We start from the raw sequence: 24,954 nt of genomic DNA, 5'->3' as shown, positions 1-24,954 counted from the left end.
AACCTAAGTCTTTCCTCGTCTCGAGGTCGGGAGTATATAAAATAGAGTGTCTTGATTGTGACGCACACTATATCGGCCAAACGGGGAGGTCCTCTATAGCACGTTTCAATAAGCATCATTTAACAAAAAAAAAAAAGGACAACTCAAAACACACTCTTCCTTTGCGCGACATTTGAAAACTTCTCGCCAACGCACACCACCTATAAATGATTTCCATATTTTGCGTATTGTACAAAAAGACAGGAAGATGGACATCCTCGAAGAATTTGAAGTTTCGAAAAGTTTATTTTAAGAGCCCAGCCCTGCTCAGCGAACAACTGTCCTTTCATAACCAGGGCTACTTCGAGGCTATAATGTTACTTTTTTAAATAAATGTCTGCGCACACGTGGCTTTGGTTTTTACATAGATATGATTTAGTTTTGCTTCCTTGTTTTATCTTATTTAATGGATCTAAGTATATCGTTACTCTGCAAACACGTTCTCTGCCTTCCCGCCTGGCGGTGCCACCTACTAAGCTGTCGGTCACTTTGAGTCATAGCTCTGCAGTGGGAGCCGTAAACGTGTCCCATAATGACGGTTTATACGCCTGCTCTTTGTCGTAAACATGCTCTGCGTTGTGTTAAGAGAGAATACGCGTAACGCAGGTAACGTGTGACACTTCTACGATTTTATTTTTTATATTACTCACCCACTCTGTCAATATTTGTTGCTTTATCTCCAAGCTTATTTACGTGGTTTCGTATGGTTGTTCTGCTTGCCGCTCCATGACTCGAAACATATTCTCTTTTATTTCCGTAGGTGGACGTGTCCTGTATGTGTTATTGGACGACGTGCCATTTTTGGTCACTGCGGGACGTTTTGTACTCTTGCCGGTATTCCTCGAATGTTTCTACGCTACGAGTTTGTCTTTGCTTACGCTCTTTTCACAACTCAGTTTGTGGTTTCACAGTTGCTTTATTTAACTGACAATGTAGATTTATAGCTGATTCCTGGCTCATTAATTTGTACTAAAGAAACTTGTTCCCCCCCCCCCCCAGATATCTGATGGTGCTCCTGTCTAAGTGAAACGCGTCAAAAATTAAATAAATAAAAAACCATTTTGCACTCGAGACTGCCTGTCGTTTTTTTTTTTTTTTTTTTTTTTTTTTTTTTGGACGGCATGGTATTGTAGCATATTTATATGTAATCGTCTCCAGGAAACATCCTCTCAGTTGCATCATTAGCGGAGAATGACACAGGAGTCTGTGGTCTCTCTTGCAAGAATTTGAAACGTCCCCTTTGGAAAGTTATGTATTACTGTGCAGGTAAACATCTTACGTTATTTGTTTTTGAAACAGCTGAGCAAAACTGAACGTACTCAGACATATCTCTCTTTACTTATTCTGATCATCACTTAACTGGCACACAATATTTTTAGCGCAACGCAATCTGACTTTCAATAATACCCACAAAAGAATGGCCCTGACTAAAAATAACCTATAACTTTCATGAATCACTTACATCAGAAAAATCTTCATTACTCGAACTACTGCAATACAGTGAGCGCCAATACTGCCAGCTAAATGAAAGATTCTAACTACTAAAAGCACTAACTACTGATAAGCATAGTTAGCAAATGAAAGATTTTGATAGAGAACAGACAATATATTTACCTTAGTAGTGTTCAGAAGTCATCATCTATATATCTATGACATCCGTCTTTACAAATTTCCTTTTTCTCGCGGGCACGCGTCCAGATCGTCCGCTCTAAAAACTCTGGCATCTCTCTCCCCACATCCACCACTGCTGACGGCTCACCTCCAACTGCACAACGCTGTTCACATCCAACTGGCCAACACTACACTAGCGAATACTCCAGCAATGAGTCCAACCAGCCACAGACTGCACACAGCGCAGTCAGCGATTTTCATACAGAGCACTACGTGGGTTTACCAACATAAAAACCCAAACAGTCTACTTACAAATTAAATGTTATCAACGCGCTTTATGTCAAGCATGTTTTTTGTGAATAACACCTTTCTGATGGAATGAATAGAACATATCTTCGACCTTTAACTCGTTTTTTTTTTTTTTTTTTTTTTTAATATTACGCTAGGGGCATGAATGTGAACACAACTACGTATATTAGATATTGGGCGTTATGTATCATGCATTGTGCATTAGCTGTTAGGTATCAAGTATTACTGGATCTTTAACCTTCACGCGCTCGCGCTAGAAGTAGTCACGCGAGCGCTCGCGCGGGCGGTCGGCCGACCGCCCGAGAGTTTTCATCAATCTCTTGAAGTTTTCCGTTTTTAAATGTCATATTTCCAAAAAATATCGACGTAGGATATCTCACACAATATTGCAAACACATTTGTAATCAAAATTATTTATTTAACTATAAAATATACAATGGAATACAAAAAGAAGCCAAATACCCAAATGAAATATAAGAACAAATTTTTAATTGTAATGTTTTGTGACTATAGAATGTAATACTTAAGACTAGAATTATTCACTGTCTTAACTCGTCACAAGAAAAGCTAAACGCCACAAACATTTCTGTCAGATGAAAAATGCTGATCAGTCTGTATCCATTTCATTTTCGTTTTGAGGCTGACAACAATTATTGCACGTAACTGTCGTGGTTGAATGTCGTAGACAGACGTTTCTTCCACACTTACCGCATTGTCGCTTTGTTTTTATATTCTCTTTTGAGCCACACAAATAACATATTCCTCTCCTTATGGGGGTTGATACAGCTTGATAAACTACGTCACTCTCTCTGTAATTTTCCGAAAATACTTACAAATCTTTTGGTAAATACTTTAATTTAGCTCTTTATTTCAGGTTTTCGCTCATCAGTTCCAAAGATAACGCATGTAAGAACTGTCTTGTCGTTTTTTCTTTCATATTACCTGTGTTGAATTGAAAAATGCGTAACGAATTTATTCCTGTCAAGTAAGCGGAAAAATATACATGCAGGCCACCTTAGTGTTCTTCTTGGTGTTGAAATTCTGGAGCACATAAGGTCTACAGTATCAACTCCACCTTTGGCTGAATTATAGTCTGCGATTTGTACAGGTTATTTGGTATCTTCATCAATGATGTCGGTATCATGCATTGTGGAGAGCACTACTACATCTTTCCTTTTTTTTGCAATCATAGAAATCTAAGTTTTGTCATCTTGACAACCGAACATGTAGTCTCCTGCCACTGCATTTCCATTTACTGTCACGAATTCTGGGGGAATTTATTTTTTATTTTTTATCATTGTACCTAAAAAAGTGAGGCCTTTGCTAAGGAGGAATTCAGCCAACGGGTAACTTGTAAAATAATTGTCAGTTGTTACATTTCTATTTGTTCCTTCTATGCATTCAACCAATCTAGCGACCAAGTCGTATGGTTTGTTGGAGAGTACGTTAGGGCCTGGCACTTGTTTTCCGCAGTACACTTCTAAATTATATGTGTAAAAAGTGCGTGTATCACACAGTGCATACATTTTTAACCCGTATTTGGCTGGTTTTTGAGACATGTACTGGATGAATGAACATCGTCCTCTAAACGCAACCAACATCTCATCAACGGTGACAAATTCCCCTAAACTGAATGATTTTTGGCTGTTAGCAATGAAAGAAGACAAAATTTATCGTATAGGAGCAAGTTTGTCCGTTGCTTGACGTTCCAATCTCGTGTTTAGGTCATCAAATCTTATAGCTCGTAGCCAAAATCTAAATCTATTTACCCTGAAATTGGCTCGCAATATTGTCAGACCTGTTCCATTGCTATTGAAATATTCAGAGAAATTTGCACGTTTTCCTCTTTTGACCGCAATCAAAAACAGAGCGCCAAACAATGCTAGTATTTCAGCCGTCGTTGTCGGCTTATAATCCCTTTCACGTACTTCAGAGTTACTGCTTATTTCTGCCAGTGTTTGACGTGCCAATTTTTTCCTTTCAATATAAATAAATATTCGTGTACCTTACGATCCCTTCTACCATTTCGGGAGTTATTATACACTGAAAGCTTTCCAGTCGAGTTTCACATTGTCTGCCTTGTCCTCTAGGACCTGGTAGAGTTTTGATCATTTTCTTTGACTTTGATTTTGTGCTGGTAATATTGGCACTACTAGCCCAAATAGTTTCCATGTCCTTACCTATCTGATGTCATTTGTTGGTAGCTCCTGTTGATCTATGTCATTTTCTCCCCCGTTTTCCAAATCAATTTCCGACTCACTTTGATGTATATCATCTTCAATCCCTTCTTGTTCATAATCTGGGTCATCGGAAACGTCATCTTCTAGGGATTCCTCATTGCCTTTCCCCTCTGCTTCCTCTCTCTCCAATTCAGCCAAGATTCTATGTATGTCATCAGATGTAAGGTTTCGTCGTTCCCTGTAAAAAATAAAAATTATTGTTACTTTTGCCAACAGAAATTTCTTAGAATGACGAAGTGCTAAAGTTGAAAGAAAAACAGAGTTTGTGAATGGCAAAATTTATGTAATGCACATTCACTAGACAATTGGAATAGTCCATAAAATTGAGGAATTATAGGGGAATTACAAAAAGAAATACTTACATTCCGAAGTAGACAAGTAGAACAAATTCTCGTAAACGCTCGAAAGGCGGTAACTGACCGTTTTTGCAAGTGCCGTAAGCGCTTGCAAGGCGGTAAACTGTCCGTGTTTGTAAGTGGCGTAAGCGCTCGCAAGGCGGTAAACTGATCGCCGAACGTGTTCGGACCTATTTGAACTTGTCCTGAGAGGCAGAGAGGTGCGACTTGGACGAACTTTGAGCAGCATCTGTCGGAAAAAGGTGCAACTAGAGAATACATGTCCCTCCCGCCGCCTCGTTACCTTTGTGGAGTAAGTATGGCGCGAAATTGCAAAAAGGGGGTCACTTCACCGCCCGCGCGAGCACGTGAAGGTTAATTGTGTCTTGACACCAGATGGATATCATTTACTGGAGGTGGAAAAACTGTGTATTATAATGTTCTTGCCTGGAGGCCTATTGCGTAATGTGTTCACCATCATTAGCATTAGGTGTTACTGGGACTTACACAGCATTCTAACACCAGACTGATGTTAGGTGCTAGAGGGGGTAACTTTGTGTTATAATATTGTTTCCTGGAGACATTATGCGTTATGTATTAGACGTGAAGTCTCAGGCATTAATGAGTCTTAAATAGTATTCTAACACCAGATCGATACCAGCAACTGGAGGAGAGTGGGGGCGGGGATGAGTATATACTATGATACTGTCACCTGGATGCATTAATGGATCTTTGATAATATTCAGATACTAGATAGATTTCACTCGCTGGAGGGAGGAAACGATAATTTAAACGCACTTTCCTGGAGGCGTTGTGTATTATAGAAGACGTTGCTAAGCAGAATAACAGGAACCTGTGGTACAATAATGATGGATATCCCGTCCACAATCTGCGAATCACTACAGCATGTCTTCACGAAATCTTTCAAATCGTTGGACTGGGCGCAGAGAACCTGTTCCTTGGATGGCACATTCCACACATTTGACGCCCGTAGATCTTTTTCTGTGGAGAAAGCTGAAAGACGTGCCTACAAGGCCATACCAATTACATCTGAAGATATGCAACGACGTATTGCTGCAGCCTGCTCGGAAATGTCCGCAGAAATGCTAGCACGTGTGTAGCAGTCGTTCCACACCAGACTGGAAGCGTTTATGTTGCTGCCGGCGGCCATTTTGAATACAATCCGTGGTGGTCAATTGTCTCCTTACTGGGCAGTGTCCATATAACTAGTGTACGCACTTGTGCTGTTCTTTAGTGTATGCTACCACAGGTGTTGGACAATTGTCAGTGAAAGAACTTTTCAAAATACGATATCTCATGAGCGACTCGCTCTGAAATCCTGCAACAAGCACCAACTGACCCCTAGGATGCATGGTGCAGAAAACACACATGAATGCATATGCAGGGCCTCCAAGGACCTGCCCTAATTTAAAATTTTCCTCTTTTGATGTAATCATTCTTTGGAGTTAAATTTATTTCTGTCAAATTTATTGTCATATTGAAAGATTCCTAAGATACAGTAACAGGATTTGATGGGCCTGATTAACATTTTATTAATTTTTTAAAAAAGCTCTAAGAGTGAATTTTTATTAATTACATCTATTTACATACAACATAAAAAAATAATTTTATTATTTGTTGCAGTTTACATTTTATAACATTTATTACAACCAATTTCTTCAATTAAAACATACTCATTATTCACAATATTATGTATATAGGCAATATTTTGACAAAAAGTTATTATTCATTGTGCACATAAAATTGCATTTTTCTTAGTTTTCAACATGTGACAAACAAGAAGCACAAAGAACGCCACTATTTTCCTTACAAATGTTGGTTTTACACTTAATGCATGTCATAGCACTTTTCCTGTGTTTATTATATGTACAATAATTGCATCTTCTTCTTTTTCCTGAAACAGGTAGTTGGTTCGGCAATACGACATCTTTTTGAACACCACATCTTTGCATGGCATCAACGATTTTCTTTGGAAGATTAGGGATCTGAATACGAAGTTCCATTAGTGGTCTTACCATTTCCTCTGCTAAATCTCTTAGGAACAAACGCCTTTTATTACTTCTTCCACTATGGTATGTCAGATGTTGGGCGGAAAACAAAATTTCACTGTTCATTGCTGCGACGTCCATCATATTCATCCCTAATGCAAATGGCAATCTTCTTGTTTGTCTCTTGCAAGTGTAATATGTTTCTGTCATGATGCATTGTGCTAAAACTCTGATGAAGTAATATTATCGAAAGGACCGTCATCTGCGTCAATATTCACATCTGCAGGTTCATTGGCTGATTCTTTACTACTAGCATGTCCAAAAATATTTCCTTCCTCACAAGAATCATCTTCTTCAAACCACTGAGCCACAACACTTTCAAAATTAGCTGCATTTGCATGTACTGACCCTCTTGCTTCACGTGTCGAAGCCATAGCAAAAGGCGTGTCAACAGAACAGCAGCTTGTGCAGCACTAAACGAGTCATACCCGTAACAGTATGGGCCTTGCAGCAACAAACAAACTACAGTAACAATGAAGCTGGCAAGAGCAGCACAGGATAACAATGCTATGCAATAATAAAACATTTGATAGCAAAAAGATCAATAATACACCGACATCGCCAATATGTGAAAGTAGTGTGTATTATTTTTTAGTTATACTGTTACTACTACAGCTACTGCTGCTGTTGGCACTCCTGTTTCTGGAAATACGACTACAGTTATTGTTGAATTAATAACTGCTCCCAAACAAATGTTGAAGCCAATATAGGCTAAAGAACATTTATAAATGTGTGAGGGCTTCTGAAGCTCTGCATATGCATTCACGGTGTATGGGTAAACGTATTGAATTATACAAAAAACTTAAAAAGTTATCTCGTTCGGACTTGATAGGGGGAATGTCACAGTGTTAGTGAAAGAGTACTGGAAAGCAGTTTGAAATCAAACAAAAAATTACAGAATTTTTTTTAAAAATGAAGACATACAAAGGCCTCGGAGGCCCTATATATGCATCATAGGGTTAAAAAAGAGCATGTTTGCACAAAAGATAGACTTTCTAAGTATTATTACAATCTGTTGGTTGGCTAATAGTACTACCAACCCATTCTGTGAAAATCGCACATCAGTAGCACTTAACAGTTCGCAATATTTGTGGTGCAAGTTTTCGGTGATTCACCTTCTATGGGTGACAATATAGGAAGAGGTAACATAGATGGACTTACAGCCTTGCCTAACACCTGCTAGTACAGGTTATGTGTGATTTTTTCGGAGTTATGAAGGACTTAGTTGCCTGTGCAGTGAGTGGAGGGCCGAAGTGTCTGCGGGGGCATTGCTATTAACAGCGAGGGGTATACGACCCGTGCAATGACCTGCAACGTCTCAGTGCGCCGTGGTACACATCACTTACGACTGCAGTAAAGAAGGCCGTCTGCGCAGGCGTCTGGGGAGCCGCCGTTAACAGTACCGGCAGTTTACAGCGCGTTAAATTCTGTCTAAATTACGTCAGTAAACGTTTCCAAGTCTCCTCTTAATGGTCGCATACACGCAGACTAGGTCGTTCGGGATAGCAGTGGGGTGGTACCATATTGGATTTTACTCATTGGAGACATCCTGGTTAATGGCCCATGTGAGATAAATAGGTTAAATTGTTCTCATATAATGGATATTTTTCCGATGACGCTTCCAGTGACGTCGTTCCGTCCGAAAGCGAGAAAGTCCACCCCCTCCCCTGCCCCTCCCTCTTTCCATTGGCACTGTTTCCGGTGTTTCCTTGTCATCGTGTCGTACACATTCATTCTGAACTTCGGACTGTCACTTTTCTGTACCTAGATGCATTTAGTTATGTAAAAATGCGACTTTCGCCACAGGTTGGAGGGGAAATCGCTTACTGTACTTTATCTGTCTGGGTATTATACACACTTATGTTACAGAATAACGCTTCGTCGATGTTGTGGTCGTCAGAGTCGGAGCACTACGGCGAATAGGATAAAGGTAAGTCGAAGCCTCACTGAAATAACCTTCTCCATATTTTCCTCAACAGACTTGGATAAATCACGGGAAAACGAAATCAGGGTCATCAGACGGTAATGTAAACCCGTTCCTTTCCAAATAGGAGTGCGTTGCTCACTTATCTCCTTGTCAACGGCCGTGTAGTGATGGATACATCGGTTACTTAGTTAATTTACGAATTCCACAGATGATATGAATAATTCTTTTATCGAATATGTGCAACGAGTCAGCCTACAGAATATGCACACATTATTAGTGTTAACATTAATGAACACATTATTTTTTTAGTTTTACTCGCGCATCTACACTTAAAACAAGTGTTTTTTATTTTTACTGGCACCCAGTTTTTAAGCATAAATTCGCCAGTGCAACAGAAGCAACTGCCAAGAGAATGATTTTGAGTTAGATTTAAAACCCGCTTCCCTGCAGTGACACATTTTATGTTATTGTGCAAATGATCAAAATTTTTTGTTGCTGGATACTGAACTCTTTTCAGAGCTATTGACACCTTTAATAAGGGTCATTTTTCCCTCTAGTGTTGTAGGTATGGGCATCATTGTTCTCATATTGTGATGGATTATTTATGATAAATTTAATTAGCGTATGTATTATGACGGCACTGTTTAAATGCCTAAGACGTTGGAGAGATACCTACATGACCTCCATGGGTTAACACCACATGTTATTCTTACTGCTCCCTTTCGTCCAATGCATACTTGTTTTCTAAGTGATGAGTTTCCCCAGAAAAGTATTAAATAAGACACTATCGAACGGGAGTATAAAAAATATGACCAGAGGTCGATTCGTTTGTTTCCAAGGCTAGTACTTATACTAAGAGCAGAAAAAGCTGAACTTAAGTTCACGTGGAAGCAGCCATTGAACCCTGTCACGGCCTGCTGGAATGTTTGTTTGAATCCTAGTAAGTGGTTCTCTTGTTTGAAAGAAGGGGTGAGTTCCCGTGAGTGCTTATGTGCTGGTTGTTCGGTTGACCATGAGTGAAAACTTGTTATGCAGTGAGAGCGATTTTCTGCCTTCTTCCCTGTGCCACATCTTATTGATTAACCATCACAAAATCGGCAACGACTAGCAATTGTTAAAGCTTTTTTATAAAATTATCATTGGTCGGAAATAGCGGGGTGTGCTGCAGTTGGCTAGTCAGATTCCGTTGATGGCAGAGCCAGCTAAGTCCCGCGAGGTAAAGTGAGGAGACACACTTGCTTCAAGGGCGCCGCACACGACACGTATCCCAAGGCTTGATCAGGGATTGAGTGTTGCAGAACGAGATGTCTGCGACTTAGAGCACATTGAAGAGGCCAAACTGAGCTTAGAATTTTCAGCCGCTACTACAGCTGTCTGGTATACTGGCTCAGCTTGAAAGTGGCAAGCACTAAGCACTCGCAGTTGTAGCCACCGAGACGAAGGGAGCGCCATATTAGTTAATTTGCGTAAGTGTATCATTTTGCAGATCTAATTTTCACAGACAGCTATTTACACCAATCATGGCTTAAGTAAGAGTATGAACTTTTCTTAATTCACTATCCATTTTCAAAATCATTGGCCGTATTCACGGAACGGTTTCATATTACGCTTTTATGAATCCACCCACCTGTGCCAAGGCTACAGTTCGTGTTTGCAATCCCTTGTCAGCTTATTAAATGATTATAGTCTTGGTTCATTGGGTAAATAATGTTTTTCATGTATTTTGACAATAAACTAGATTGTTATAGTGACAGTTTTTTTCTTTTCTTGGTCTGATTGTACCTTCATTAAAATATCTGTGTGCAGTGTGGTACCGAACATTCAGGCATAATTGACCTCCCCTAGTAATTTTTACGTAAAAGGATATTATTTCTTTTAAAACTGTATTATTTTATGGGAGCATCTCTTCCCTGCAGGTCACCAGAGTCGGACCTGTAGTATCCTAAGGATATGCTAAACAGCTCTACCGCCTCTTCACACACTCAGTCGTTAAACGAGTTGTGATTCTAGTACAGGGCTTGCGAAGGCCAGCTCATTGCAGTTCAGTAACCAGAATAAAGGCAAATCGTGGCTATAGTTATAATCGATAATTAATAATGGTTCAAATGGCTCTGAGCACTATGGAACTGAGGCCATCAATCCCCTAGAACTTAGAACAACTTAAACCTATCTAACCTAAGGGAATCACACACATCCATGCCCGAGGCAGGATTCGAACGTGCGACCGTAGCGGTCGCACGGTTCCAGACTGTAGCGCCTAGAACCGCTTGGCCAACCCGGCCGGTGATAATTAATGCAAGGAATAGGAATAGTTCATCATATACAGAACACACAAGGAGACTGGGGTCAGACTTTAATCAGCGCATGCTCCTATTAAATGAGAGGTAAGCTTGAGGTCATCACAACATCAATGATTCCACCGCTCACAAAGCGGTCTGTTTAATGTCTCCAAAATGGGTCTCCTTTGTCCGACGGTCATCAGGCAAATGGTGCATATTCAAACATACAATTTTTACCCGTTCTTCCACAGTGGAAGGTGACGTGAAGTTCCCTGACCAACTTCACCAAAGATGTGAAGTAATGTACGCACGTTTTTGGTTTTCTGAATCTGATGTATCGACAGTATCAGTATACGTCTGCTTCAACAAACATTCCGTCTGCTGAAGCAGAAAAGCAGTGTAATAAACTTTATTCGCGTATATGTAATCACCTTTCATTGTTAGAGTGACAAAGAAACACATCTAAGGTGTATAATACTACGGAAAATGTTATGTGCTGTCAAGCTATTAAATAGGAATATACAGTCCCTTCTTCTAAATTAAAAAAATGTTCAAATGTGTGTGAATTCCTAAGGTACCAAACTGCTGAGGTCATCGGTCCCTGTCTTCAAAATTAATGCAGTTTCAGAAACAAAATGATACCCAGTGAAACAGCAAATAACTGTTGAAACACGTTTGTCAAAAGATTTTAAAAATGGAAATAGTTTTAAAAATTCAAGGGGAACGTAAGTAATGGAATCAAAACAATCATTCACAGCTAAAATTTAACACGAACTGTTTCAACAAAAAGATATCACTACAGCTGAAATAATTGAAGCCAGATATCAGAGTCTTATAGAATTTATTTCTAAGTAGCTCTTCACTCTGCAGACTAGTAGGAAGGAAAATTAACATCTCTAAAGACGAAGTGTCGGTGAGACGCAGGCCGAAAGACCTCAGGCAGAAAGGCAACAGACTTAGCGTTCAAAGCACTGTGTTGTAGATGAGATAAATACCATGTATTTGGGCCGGCCGGAGTGGCCTTGCGGTTCTAGGCGCTACAGTCTGGAGCCGAGCGACCGCTACGGTCGCAGGTTCGAGTCCTGCCTCGGGCATGGATGTGTGTGATGTCCTTAGGTTAGTCAGGTTTAAGTAGCTCTAAATTCTAGGCGACTGATGACCTCAGAAGTTAAGTCGCATAGTGCTCAGAGCCATTTGAACCATGTACGTGGCTTGAAAATGTCGAGCCCGTAAAAGCAACGCCTGTGGCCACTACTTGCAGTGTTGGAATAGACAAGCATGGACATGATCTAAGTACTTACAGTGTAAGGATTGACAAGCATGACCTTAAGGCAATTACTTAGTGGGAATCCCACGCATAGGAATAAGACAACAAAATGGTTCAAATGGCTCTGAGCACTATGGGACTTAACATCCGTGGTCATCAGTCCCCTAGAACTTAGAACTACGTAAACCTAACTAACCTAAGAACATCACACACACCCATGCACGAGGCAGGATTCGAACCTGCGACCGTAGCAGTCACGCGGTTCCGGACTGCGCGCCTAGAACCGCTAGACCACCGCGGCCGGCAATAAGACAACAGTTAATCCAAATGCCAATGTTTCACATCTAATAGCGACATTCAGGACACCAGAAGACGAAGTGCATATAATTAAGGTGAAACAAGAGCTCAGAACTCTAAAAGCAGAAGCCATAAAAACCGAACAGTTCCATCTAGTCTCTTGTGAAGAGATCTCAACAGCGCTTAAACATATTGAAGCCAAGAAGAGCTCCTGGATCTGCAACATCCACCATGCATTTATAATAAACTGTGTCAAATACAAAAAAGTATGGATGGCTCATTTCTTCAGCCATTATGCAAGAATTTAAACTCTCGAAGATAGTCGATGCTTTAAAATCTGGCAAACCAGCTGACAGTCCTAAGAACAGTAGACCCATAGCCCTGCTGTCTGTGACTCGCAAGCTACAAGAACGGCAGAATGGCTTAACTACAACAGAGACAGTACCAAGATTACTTGAAGCAATACCGTCGCACAAGCAGACTTCCGGCTAATGTAAAGCTGCACGTTCAAGTTCTTTCACTCACCACTCAAATCGAGGTAGGATTTAAAAGACAACTTCAACCCGCAGCTACTTTCATTGACTTATCAGCGGCCTGAGATACACTATGATGAGAAGGCATGATATAGAAGGTTCTTCACACATTTCCTTGAAAATCAGTTGTCACCTACACGACTATATGCTAAAGGACCGACTACTCGTGGAATATAGTGTAGTGACAGCTCCCCAAGAAAATAAAAAGAAAGGTCCATGACAGGGATGAAACCTTGCTCCACTTCTCTTTAGCTTGTACCTTGCAGATATGCCAAAAACAGAATCAAAGGAGTTTGATTACACAGAATAAATGGGGACTTGAAACAAAGTGTACCACAATTGAACAGTCAGAAAAAATTCTGAGGACCTGTAAGTAGTGGAATAGTACTGTCACAGATACGGACTCCAACTAATCGCCACCAAGACAGGGGTTTCCTCTTACATCTAAATAATATATTCGCCCGTGGAACACTCAATACACAGTTGTAAAACATTGTGTGGTGTCACCGCCAGACACCACACTTGCCTGGTGGTAGCCTTTAAATAGGCCGCGGTCCGTTAGTATACGTCGGATCCGCGTGTCGCCACTATCAGTGATTGCAGACCAAGCGCTGCCACACGGCAGGTCTAGAGAGACTTCCTAGCACTCGCCCCAGTTGTACAACCGACTTTGCTAGCGATGGTTCACTGACAAAATACGCTCTCATTTGCCGAGACGATAGTTAGCATAGCCTTCAGCTACGTCATTTGGTACGACCTAGCAACGCGCCATATTCAGTTACTATTGATATTGATATTGTAAATCAAGTACCGTCAAGAGCGACGTTCATCATTAATGGATTAAAGTTTAGTATTCCACCAGCTACGTCCGTTTTTCTAAATTCTAATTTCCTTGTCCTGTTCCAGACCTCACGCCAGCCTGCGTGAGCTAATACGCGTGCCTTTCGGCCTCCTCTAGTAACAAGGTGTTGGCTCTCCTGTCAACCACAACACATTTCATTTGCTCACAGTGAAATATCAAAGTACCTGAAGGTAGCTCTTGATAGACATCTACCATACAGAAAGCACCTAATAAAAAACAGCTGAAAAATTGGAAACAATTGGATTATGGTACAATCTGGGGAGCATCTGCATCAATCCTAAGTTCTTCTTCTCTAGGTCTTGTCTTCTCAACCGTTAAATACTGTGCCCCAGTTTGTCTAAACAGCCCGTATGCACAAAAAATAGATGTCCACTTAAATAACATCGTGAGAATGACTGCTAGTGTTCTCAAATCAATACCCACGGAATGGCTGCCAGTACTAACCCACATTCCACCCCGTCAACCACGACGCGTTAATGCTCACATGAACGAGTACTAAAAGATCATGGATAATAAAAATTTACCAGAGCATCAAGATATACAAACCGTAATTGTCGCAACTCCAGACGGCCACGAACAATAACATCAGGGGGCGTTATGGAAGATGAGTTCAACCCTACTAATGCATGAACTTAAAAATGGACTGGACAACAAAATAATAATATGCTGTGTATGACCTAAAAACCACAGGGATAGGAAATGCCACGGACAACATGGTCAACGCTAAGCTTAATTAGAGCTCAACACGGCAGATGTTCACAAATGGTTCAAATGGCTCTGAGCACTATGCGACGTAACTTCTGAGGTCATCAGTCGCCTAGAACTAATTAAACCTAACTAACCTAAGGACATCACACACATCCATGCCCGAGGCAGGATTCGAACCTGCGACCGTAGCGGTCGCTCGGTGCCAGACTGTAGCACCTAGAACCGCACGGCCACTACGGCCGGCAGATGTTCATATTTTTTAAACAAGTGGCGTAAGCAACTATATTTGATACATATCATGTATAATGAGGACTGGGGGGGATACTTAGTGTTTAATGGTAAGACAAAAGATTTTATGCGCTAGTAAAAAACACAAATTTCGGAGGTGTGACACTTTGCGCACGGATTTTGTGGACGCCGGACGGTTGTTACCTAATGATGTCTTAAGAAAGCAAAACCCAGTTCGTAATAAACGTATATAAACACACTTTCGTTTACTTTCACACTGGAAAATAAAACTGTAGTACCAAAAAGTGACGGAAGATTACATTGACTCTATTTGTTTCGCTGGAAGATTGCTGTGTTGTTTCGCGTGGCTAGCTCTCGTCTTCATCTAACCAGACATTTTTAGTGATTTCATATTACAATATACGTAGTAAACGATCATTAGAAGACAGTAAAATGATAATAATACTAATAAATGTAGTAACAAATATTGATTATTTTAAAATGTTGGACTAATTAAAATAAATTTCCGCGTAGCTCTTTTTATCAAACGTGAGTGATGACATCCGAGAGAAATGTGTGTAGTAATACAAAAGGAATCCAATCTGGAGAAGGAGTTGATGAGTCTAAGAATCGAGAAATAATAGACTAAAGTTAGCAGATGAGATGAAAGAAAGAAAACCGAATTACACATACGGAAAAAAATTCAACACCGTCAAGGAGAAGGTCGTTTTATTGACAAGTGAAGGGAGTTCATCATTGTAGGATCTTATTATAAGAGATTCAGATCAAACGAAAGTCACATGTCACCGTGGAGGGTGTCCAAAGAGTCGTATCAGTACACTGTGTACCTTCCTCTCAAGGCAACGCAAGGGTGTATTCTCGCATGCAAACAATCATGAAGGTGCCCAATAGCATCCTACCCTGGGTTGTCCCAAGCATATTCAGCCAATAGCTGCAATTCAATAACCCTTCTTTAGAGCCGTGGAACACGAGTAAGTTCCCGCTTCATCATGACCTATACGTGTTCAGCTGGGGAGACATCTGCTGATCTTGTTGGCCAGGGCAGTTCTAGACCACGAAACTCGGCAGCAGCCGTATGTAGACATGCAATGTCCTGCTGAAAAAGCACATCACCTTCATGCCGAAGAGCTGGCAGTAACTCGGGGATAAAAGCAAATGGTTCAAATGGCTCTGAGCACTATGGGACTTAACATCTGAGGTTATCAGTCCCCTAGACTTAGAACTACTTAAACCCAACTAACCTAAGAACATCACACACGTCCACGCCCGGGGCAGGATTCGAACCTGCGACCGCAACAGCAGTGCAGTTCCGAACTGAAGCGCCTAGAACCTTTCGGCCACAGCGGCCGGCGGGGATAACTGCCTGTACAACGTAACAGGTACTGGTTACTTTACTCTAGTAAACATTAAACGTGATCGCGAGTTATAACTGATAGCCCCAACACCATGAATACGGTGATGGGACAGACAATGACAAGCCAAAACATTATGACCACTGTCCACCGCGACCTTGGATGCCGCCTGGTGGCGTTGCCGCCACGTGACGCGCTAGCAAAAGTATTTATGCGGAGCAGACACGGACGCGGGATCACCCTAGGGAAGATAAGGACTGCAACTGCGGAAATACATAGAGATAAGCGACATTGACAAACGCCAGATTACTATTATGCAGCGTCTGTGAACGAGTATCTCAGAAACGGCAAAGCTGGTTTAATGTTTACGTGCTACAGTCGTGAGCAGCTACGGGAAGAGGTAGTAGGACGCGAAACTACCACTAGCCGCTAAATGGTTGGACGCCCTAGACTCTTCACAGAACGTGGGGCACGGAGGCTTGTCTGCTGTATAAAGTAGGACAGATGGTGATTTGTGGCATCTCTGCCAAAAGAGCAGATTGCTAGTGCACGTACAAGCATTTCTGAGTACACCGTTCGTCGAACGTTTTGGAAATGGAGCTCCGCAGCAGAATACCCCTATGTTACAACAGAATACCCCTATGTTACAACCGCCTCCAATTCTCTCCGGCGGGGGTACATGCACTGATTTGGTTAGGAAGGCAAGCTGGTCCCTGTCTATTGTTGGCCCTTCATATTCTGGATACTGGCCCTGGGAGAAAGGTAACGTCTGAGCTGGTCGCACGCTTGTTCCACTGCGAATAGATATAGGGTTCTTCCTGGTCACGGGAGTACCTCAACATCACGCGGACAGCTCATAGAGACTCATGCTATGTGTGGATGTGCACTGATTGCGGAAAAATACCACCATGATATTGTCGCACGAAAGGTAACACATAAGGACAGAAGTTGTCCGTGACGGAGCGTTGTGTCGTCATAGTTCCTTCAATCATTACCGGTCCTGACCTGTAATCACACCCGATGGCTCCCCACACTTTGATGCCAAGAGTAAAATCGCTGTGGCTCTTCTAAGTATTGGAAGAATGGCATCGCTTCCGATACAGTGCAGGACATGATCCATCACTCAGCCCAGTGCGGCGCCTTTCATCTAGTCGATCTTTTCGGTCGTGGCACCACACCGGACGCAGCTGTTTGCTTTGTAGTATTAACGGTAGTGTACGCATTGGATGGTAAGATCCTAGTATGCGTGCTACTAGTCTGTGACCAATGGTGCAGGATGACATATTGTTGCAAGAAGACCATTGCTTATTCATGAATGGAAGGCACACATTTGAATAGGTTAGCCGCGCGGTATTAGCCAAGTGGTCTCAGGCGCTGCAGTCATGGACTTTGCGGTTGGTCCCGGCGGAGTTTCGAGTCCTCCCTCGGGCATGGGTGTGTGTGTGTTTGTCCTTAGGATAATTTAGGTTAAGTAGTGTGTAAGCGTATGGCCTGATGACCTTAGCAGTTAAGTCCCATAAGATTTCACACACATTTGAATAGCTTTTGAATAGGTTGCGATGTGCTTGGTGTACTGAAACGGTCAAATCTTTCGTTACGTAAAATATATATTTACTGACCACGGTAGGCAGGGCTAGACCGGTGGAGTAGGACAGATGCCGGGATTAATTAACATGTAACTGCCTTCAATTAAATCCGTATTGCACATTAAACACCCACGCCATGGAAAACCGTTTGAGATTCCCTGATATTCTGACTCAAACAATAATTCATTTCAACCTCGTTTACCTTTACATTTATTTTAAATAAAAAAATTAGACTACCAATAAAAAACCTTCTGAGAAATTCTGTACAAGGTTACAGAAGATAAATGGAATAATATAATCTTATGCAAACGCCTACCAAAGACCAACACTTTAAATAATTCAAGTAATTAAAAGTCAGCGGCACACCCCTGGGCAGGCACTAATTTAACTCATGAAGGCCTGGTTAAATTTTGATCCAACACAATCGTCAATTGGCTACTCCCCTGCATGATCAAATCCTCCACATAACATCAACTCAGTAGCAAAAATCACAAAATACGCAAGGTTTCTGCAATACTTGAAAACTCCACAAGACCTAAAATATAAAATAAATGTATGAACTAAATGATTCCTGCTTGGTTTCAAATTGTAATCCAAAAATACACGGAAAATTTTACTGTTGACGAACAAGGGGGAGGAACAACAAGATTAATTATTGTCTCTTAAGGCAGCCTTAGTATTTAAAACATACAATTTGACTAATCATAATGCCACCAACCCAAACTGTCAATACCAGAGCAACCCTGGAATTGAATAATCATTATTTCACAATAGATCAACGGCACAATAATTTAAAAGTATCCTAAATGCCACCCGAGTGAGGTGGCGCAGTGGTTAGCACACTGGACTCGCATTCGGGAGGACGACGGTTCAATCCAGCGTCAGACCATCCTGATTTAGGTTTTCCGTGATTTCCCTAAATCGCACCAGGCAAATGCCGCGATGGTTCCTTTGAAAGGGCTCGGCCGACTTCCTTCCCCATCCTTCCCTAATCCGATGAGACCGATGACCTCGATGTCTGGGCTCCCCCCCTCCCCCCCCCCCCTCCACAACAACCCAACCAACCCTAAATGCCAGTGATAACTTTTTCCTGCCATACACCTGTTGGAAAATTTAAAATGTACCAGTTCACTACACGGGCCACAGCCCATTAAGGGGCTCCGGAAAGGCTCAAAATCATGAAAAGTTCAATATTTACTTTTTTGCGTTTTCTGAATCTGCAGACTATTACCTTTTAATAGATATATAATTTATTCAATTCCGAAGACTACAATTATTTTTAAATTTTTTTTGAAATGTGTTCTACATGGGCGTGACCCACTGTGGCGCTGTGCGATATGTTAATTACCTCGGTGAACGGTGATTCTAAAAGTTTCAAACATGTTCAAGGACTGAAGCCCTATGGTGATGATGTTGTAGTGCAGAAATTTGAGTGTATTGGACACGTACAGAAGCGAATGGGAACAAGACTTCGGCGACTGAAAGCTTCGTACAAAAAACAAAAACTCAGTGATGGTAAAGGGTTGGATGGGAAGGGAAGGTTAACTGACAGTGTAATTGACAAAATACAGAACTATTATGGAATGGCTATTAGGCAAAATACACAAAGTGTCGACGAAATGAAGAAGGCTGTTTGGACTCTTTTTTTTCATACTTCTTCAACCGATGAAAATCCCCAACATAGCTTGTGTCCCAAAGAAGAAGACAGTTGGTGTAAATATAACAAAGGATTGCTAACTGGTGAAGTGTACACTCATAAGCATAGTCTGCCTCATGCAATAATGGAGGTGATAAAACCTATTTTCAGAGACTTAGCAGCACCTGAACTGTTGAAAACGTGTATTCACGGAAAAACTCAAAACCCCAATGAATGTGTAAATAGTGTTTTATGGTCGAGAATCCCCAAGACTGTATTTGTTGGAATAGAAACACTTCACATTGGTGTGTATGATGCTGTTGCGACTTTCAATGATGGCAACATTGTAAGGTGCAAGGTATTTAGAAATATGGGAATGAAGATAGGTCCTAACATGGTACGAGCGATGCTTGCTTTAGATAAGGAACGCCTTCGGGCTGCAGACAGGGCTGTAAAGAGTCTAGAAATACAAGCAAGAGTAAACAGGAGGAGGAACAAGAGGAAGCTGGAGGAGGAACTTTGCAGAGGATGAAGATAATCCATCCTATGGACCTGGAATGCACTAAAAAGTTAATCCAATCTTTGTCGCTCGATTCCCAAAACTTTTATTTTCTCATACTAATTACATGTTTTCTAAGGATCTTCCAAACATATTTGTTTCAAACTTTCAGTAAATGTTACACAGTACCTTCTGCATAATTTAACACAACCTTTTTCCAAAAAACTGTATATTTTTGAATATATAAATAAAAAATTGCAAAAAAATGTTGTGAATTTTCATTACAATTGAAAAAAAATCATCTTTAATAACTGAACTAAAATTTTGTAAAATCCCTGTGTTAAGTTGTAGCCCATATTCCAATAAATAATCTGTAAAAAGTTCAACTTCCTACCTCAAATACTTTGTGAGGAAAGATGTAATTTATAAGTGTTATTTTAACATTGCAAGTATAGGGCGTTCCGTAGCCCCTTAATAAAAGCTTCCAAAGATAATTATATTTTTAAGAGAAACGCAGCTGCTAGTTTGTACAGTATCTTAACTGACATGAGTGTCAGCTTTTGATTACGCTACACGATTATAGTGCCAACATAAGACGTAAAACAACCAAATGCAAAATTTTGCGCTGAAAAGTACGAGTAGTATTGCGCGAGTAACAGTTTTACATTTGCAAACCAAGTTTACTACTTCACTCCTAACTAATAACAGATAAGCGATCACCAAGTTAAATAAATTCGCACGATGTTCATCATTCCACCCCCCCCCTCCTCTCCCAGGAAGGGAAATTACTCCTATCAAGGCACCAAACTCAAAAACAATGCATCCCCTTACTTCCCAGAGCGAATCCTCGTGGTGCCTTTCTGCCTTCTTCAGGGATCCAGAATCAGTTGCTTTCAAACGGCCAGTGAACCCAGCACTCCTAACTGAACCGCGGACAGCTGCTCTCTCTCTCTCTCTCTCTCTCTCTACGAGTCGCAGAAACGGTTCCCTATACTCGCTCTCCGTCTTCGAGACAAGTGCCACATACACAGCCATGCGACCACTGCCCTTAGCAGCTCACTTCCTTCACTTCAATTCCTGTGCCCGATCTTCAACTTGATCTCCAGAGTCTCTACTCTGATGAGGACCACCGGTGAAAGATCATCTCGTCCCAACGATCATATCGACATGGATCACGCGGCTGCTCAAGTACAGCACGCGACCCTCCCTTGTGGTGGTCAGATGTGGTTGACTGAAACTCCCTGATCACCAGTACGGTTGCCCTCGTGTGCCCATGCAGTCCACGGCAGGCCACTGTCACGTACGACTGCCCAAAAAGTTAGATATTGCACGATTCCTCCATATGGCAAATAGAGGCCCGAAATGCTACCTCATTCTGTTAGGTGTTGATAATGCTATCTCTCACGGCTATGTGGCAGTTGTGTGCCCTTCAGTGATCACCCAACATATGACACTGTTCACGCCAATTATATCCGTACAGTCCTCGAAACAACATTAAAAACGAACAATGCTATTGCAGTTTGGTGGTGGTCTACTTGCCACAGAGAATTGTGACTCTAATCATTTACACACGAAACTACGGTGTGAGCGTGTACGAAGTTACAATAACATCCGGTCATGTGTTCTAAGCGCTTCTTTTTTGTTGTTGTTGTCAGGCTGTGTATTTATAACCCACAGCCAGACGTGTTGTGCACGTCATCTGACGGGCTTCACTTGCATTAGCGTTTCAGGGTCTCGCTGTAGCAGTGATCTAATCGATGCGAGAATGGCTACGAGATCTGTACCGCTGTCTGGTGGCTCTGAAAAACCTGCAGCAGGACACATAGAGACGTTCACGATCTACTGCTCTAATACTGCAGATTTTGCCCGTCATGCACTCCACTGGCACAGAGAAGGTCATTTTAAGTCTGAAAACACTCCACTCAACTACTTCGCTAACTACTACATTTACCGCAATGAGAAGAGCACTGTTGTACATCCAATGAAATAGCTGAATTTTGACATCTGTTCGTTGAGTCAGCGTTTTCAAACATCAGGAGATGTTTTCTATGCTACTGCATACTTTGATGGCCAGGTCATATGCAGATCCCATACAACAGCATGTAAATGTTTGCACCGGTCACCCCTTGTGTTGTTTGGCATACAAACTGAACAAGGCGTCTCCATGTGCGCCAAATATTTTATTTTTAATGTCAAAACTGTACATCCCCAACTCGATGTGTTTAGGAACTATATAGATATCGCATTTTACAGCGGCCCGTGTCAACCAAGTTTTCTTTAGAGCGTCGTCGGTTCTGGAAGGTCACCTGTATTTCATTGAACCATTACATTAAGTAACAAACCACATGCGGCTGATACTGTTACCACATATGACATTTCATACTTTGTCACCCTACACAAGTTAAAACATTACGATAGCACATGTACTCAAAATCATTTAACATGTAACAGGCATAGAAGCGATCCGTTGTGGTATTAAATCTCTGGATCATGCATATCATTCTCCCTGAAGAGCCGACGCACTGGCTACACAAACCTGTTTGAAGCTGTTCAGTCATGCAGTTGAATAAGTGCCAAATTTTTACAATCTCAAACGGTGGTGAACTTGTACTTACGTATCACTCCAGTTTAAACAGTTGTGGTAGGCGGCATGCCGGAACTGAGGATGACATTTTAGTGTAGAATTTAGGTGAAGTTGGAATTGGACTGGGCGTTGGCGGACGTGGAGCTCAATTTAACAATTATTTTATTAAACATCAAAATACCTGTGACAAAATAATACAGGTACACTTTCAACAAATCAAAACATTCCTGTAGCTAGTAAAGATTCTTAAATAGCGCTCCACACAATCAATACAAAATTGTCTTCCATTAAATAACAGCATTAAAATCCTACCTTCACCCATACATAAAAGAATCAGGCAATAACGGTAAGGTTTACTATGCCAGTTTCTCGGTCGTAACCAGTCATGATACCTGAGACAACGTCAACGTAAAACACAACATGGTAAAAGAGCTTTTAGACTTAACTGGGACCATATCACACAACTACGCATTGGTCTACTATTACTACTACTACCATCACGAGATAGCTACAACAACAAGGCACACACAACTCTCTCCCAAACAACACACGCATGTATCTTAATAAATTCTTAGGCAATAACACAACCTATTGATTATTCACACAGAACAAGTAGCAAGACGAATTTTCAGCAGAACTGTGTCAACTACTGAGTCACGCCCACAGGACTAATTAAACAAAGATGTAAAGAAATGGTTCAAATGGCTCTGAGTACTCTGGGACTTAACATCTGAGGTCATCGGTCCCCTACAATTTAAAACTTCTGAAACCTAATTAATCTAAGGACATCACAAACATCCAAGCCCGAGGTAGGATTCGAACCTGCAACCGTAGAGGTCACGCGGTTCCAGACTGAAGCGCCTAGAACCACTCGGCCACACCGGCCGGAAAAGATGTAAAGAAATTGTGAGTAAAGGTTAAGCAGATTGCAAATCGTGGTCTGGAGAATTATGTGCCTAGTAAGCGGATAAAGGATGGGAAAGAAGCACCATGGTTTAACAACGAAATTCGGCTGAAGCTGAGGAAGCACAGACCGTTGCCCTCTCACTTCAAAAGGGAACGCACAAATGACGGCGAACGGATGTTAGTAGAGATTCGTGCGCTCACACTGTGTAGTTAACAAGTACAACTACTCTTGCTCACAGCGAACACACCTGCGCTCCTACTCTGAAGAGCCAAAGAAACTGGTACACATGCTTAATTTTGTGTACAGCCCCTGCGACCACGCAGAAGTGCCGCATCACGACGTAGCATGGACTCACTAATGGCTGATGTACTGCTGAGGGGAAATGACACCATGAAACCTGCAGGGTTGTCCATAAATCCGTAAAAGTACGTGGGGTTGGAGATCTCTTCTGGACAGCACGTTGCAAGGTATCCCAGATATGCTCAATAATGTTCATGTCTGGGGAGTTTGCTGGCCAGTGGAAGTGTTTAAACTCAGAAGAGTGTTCCTGGAGCCACTCTGTATCAATTCTGGCCGTGTGGGTGTCGCAATGTCCATTACCCAGGAAGCTATGGACGATACATCTTTCACCAATGCAGCATCTAAATTTTAGAGCGATAGTAGCGGAAACAAACACAAATAACGAAAAACAGTAATCTAAATACTGGGTGTCTGGCTCGCTGGAACCCGAAGTGGAAAGCTCTGAGATATTTAGCGAGTCGTGGAACGTATATCGGAAAGACAGATTAGAGGTCCTAGGAGGGGGAGGGTACATTGCAGGTGACAAAAATATTGTCTCTACTGAGGTCGAAGTGGAGTGTGACAGCGAAGGCATCTGGTCGTTAATGACAGGTGTAGGTGAAACCAAGTTAATTGTTGGATGTTTTTATCAGCCACCCGAGTTTGCTATGACAGTTCTGGAGTCAATCAAAGGAAGTCTACAGTCAATAGATCGTGAATACCCAGATCACGCATTACTAGTGGCAGGCGACTTTAACGTCCCGAGGTCTATGGATTCATTGCGAGGGTTACAGACAGACAGTAATGCGAAATACTTTTGATTACGTTTTCTGAAAACTGTCTAGAGCAGCTAGCTCGGCAGCCCACACGAAGTGAAATATCTTTCACCTTGTAACTACATATAGGGCGGACCTTATCGACATATCGACAATGTCAGTAACGGGAATCATGATGTCATTATAGCAACTATGATTACTAAAGTTAATAAACCAGTCAAGAAGGCTGGGAGAGTGTTTCTGTTAAAAGAGCAGAAATGCATTTATTAACATCTCACTTAAGCAGCGAGTTGGAATCACTTAGTCGGCCGTGGTGGCCGAGCGGTTCTAGGCGCTGCAGTCTGGAACCGCGCGACCGCTAGGTCGCAGGTTCGAATGCTGCACAGGGCATAGATGTGTGTGATGTCCTTAGGTTAGTTAGGTTTAAGTAGTTCTAAGTTCTAGGGGTATGATGACCGTAGAAGTTAAGTCCCATAGAGCTCAGATCCATTTTTTGGAATCACTTAGTTCCAGTCAGATGGATGTAAAGAAATGAAGGGCAAATGTTAAGCAGCTTGTAAATCGTGGTCTGGAGAGTTATGTGTCCAGTAAGCGGATAAAGGATGGGAAA

Source organism: Schistocerca cancellata, chromosome 6 (assembly GCF_023864275.1).
Source record: "Schistocerca cancellata isolate TAMUIC-IGC-003103 chromosome 6, iqSchCanc2.1, whole genome shotgun sequence".
In the NCBI taxonomy this organism is placed as follows: domain Eukaryota; kingdom Metazoa; phylum Arthropoda; class Insecta; order Orthoptera; family Acrididae; genus Schistocerca; species Schistocerca cancellata.
Note: the sequence above shows the minus strand (reverse complement) of the source record.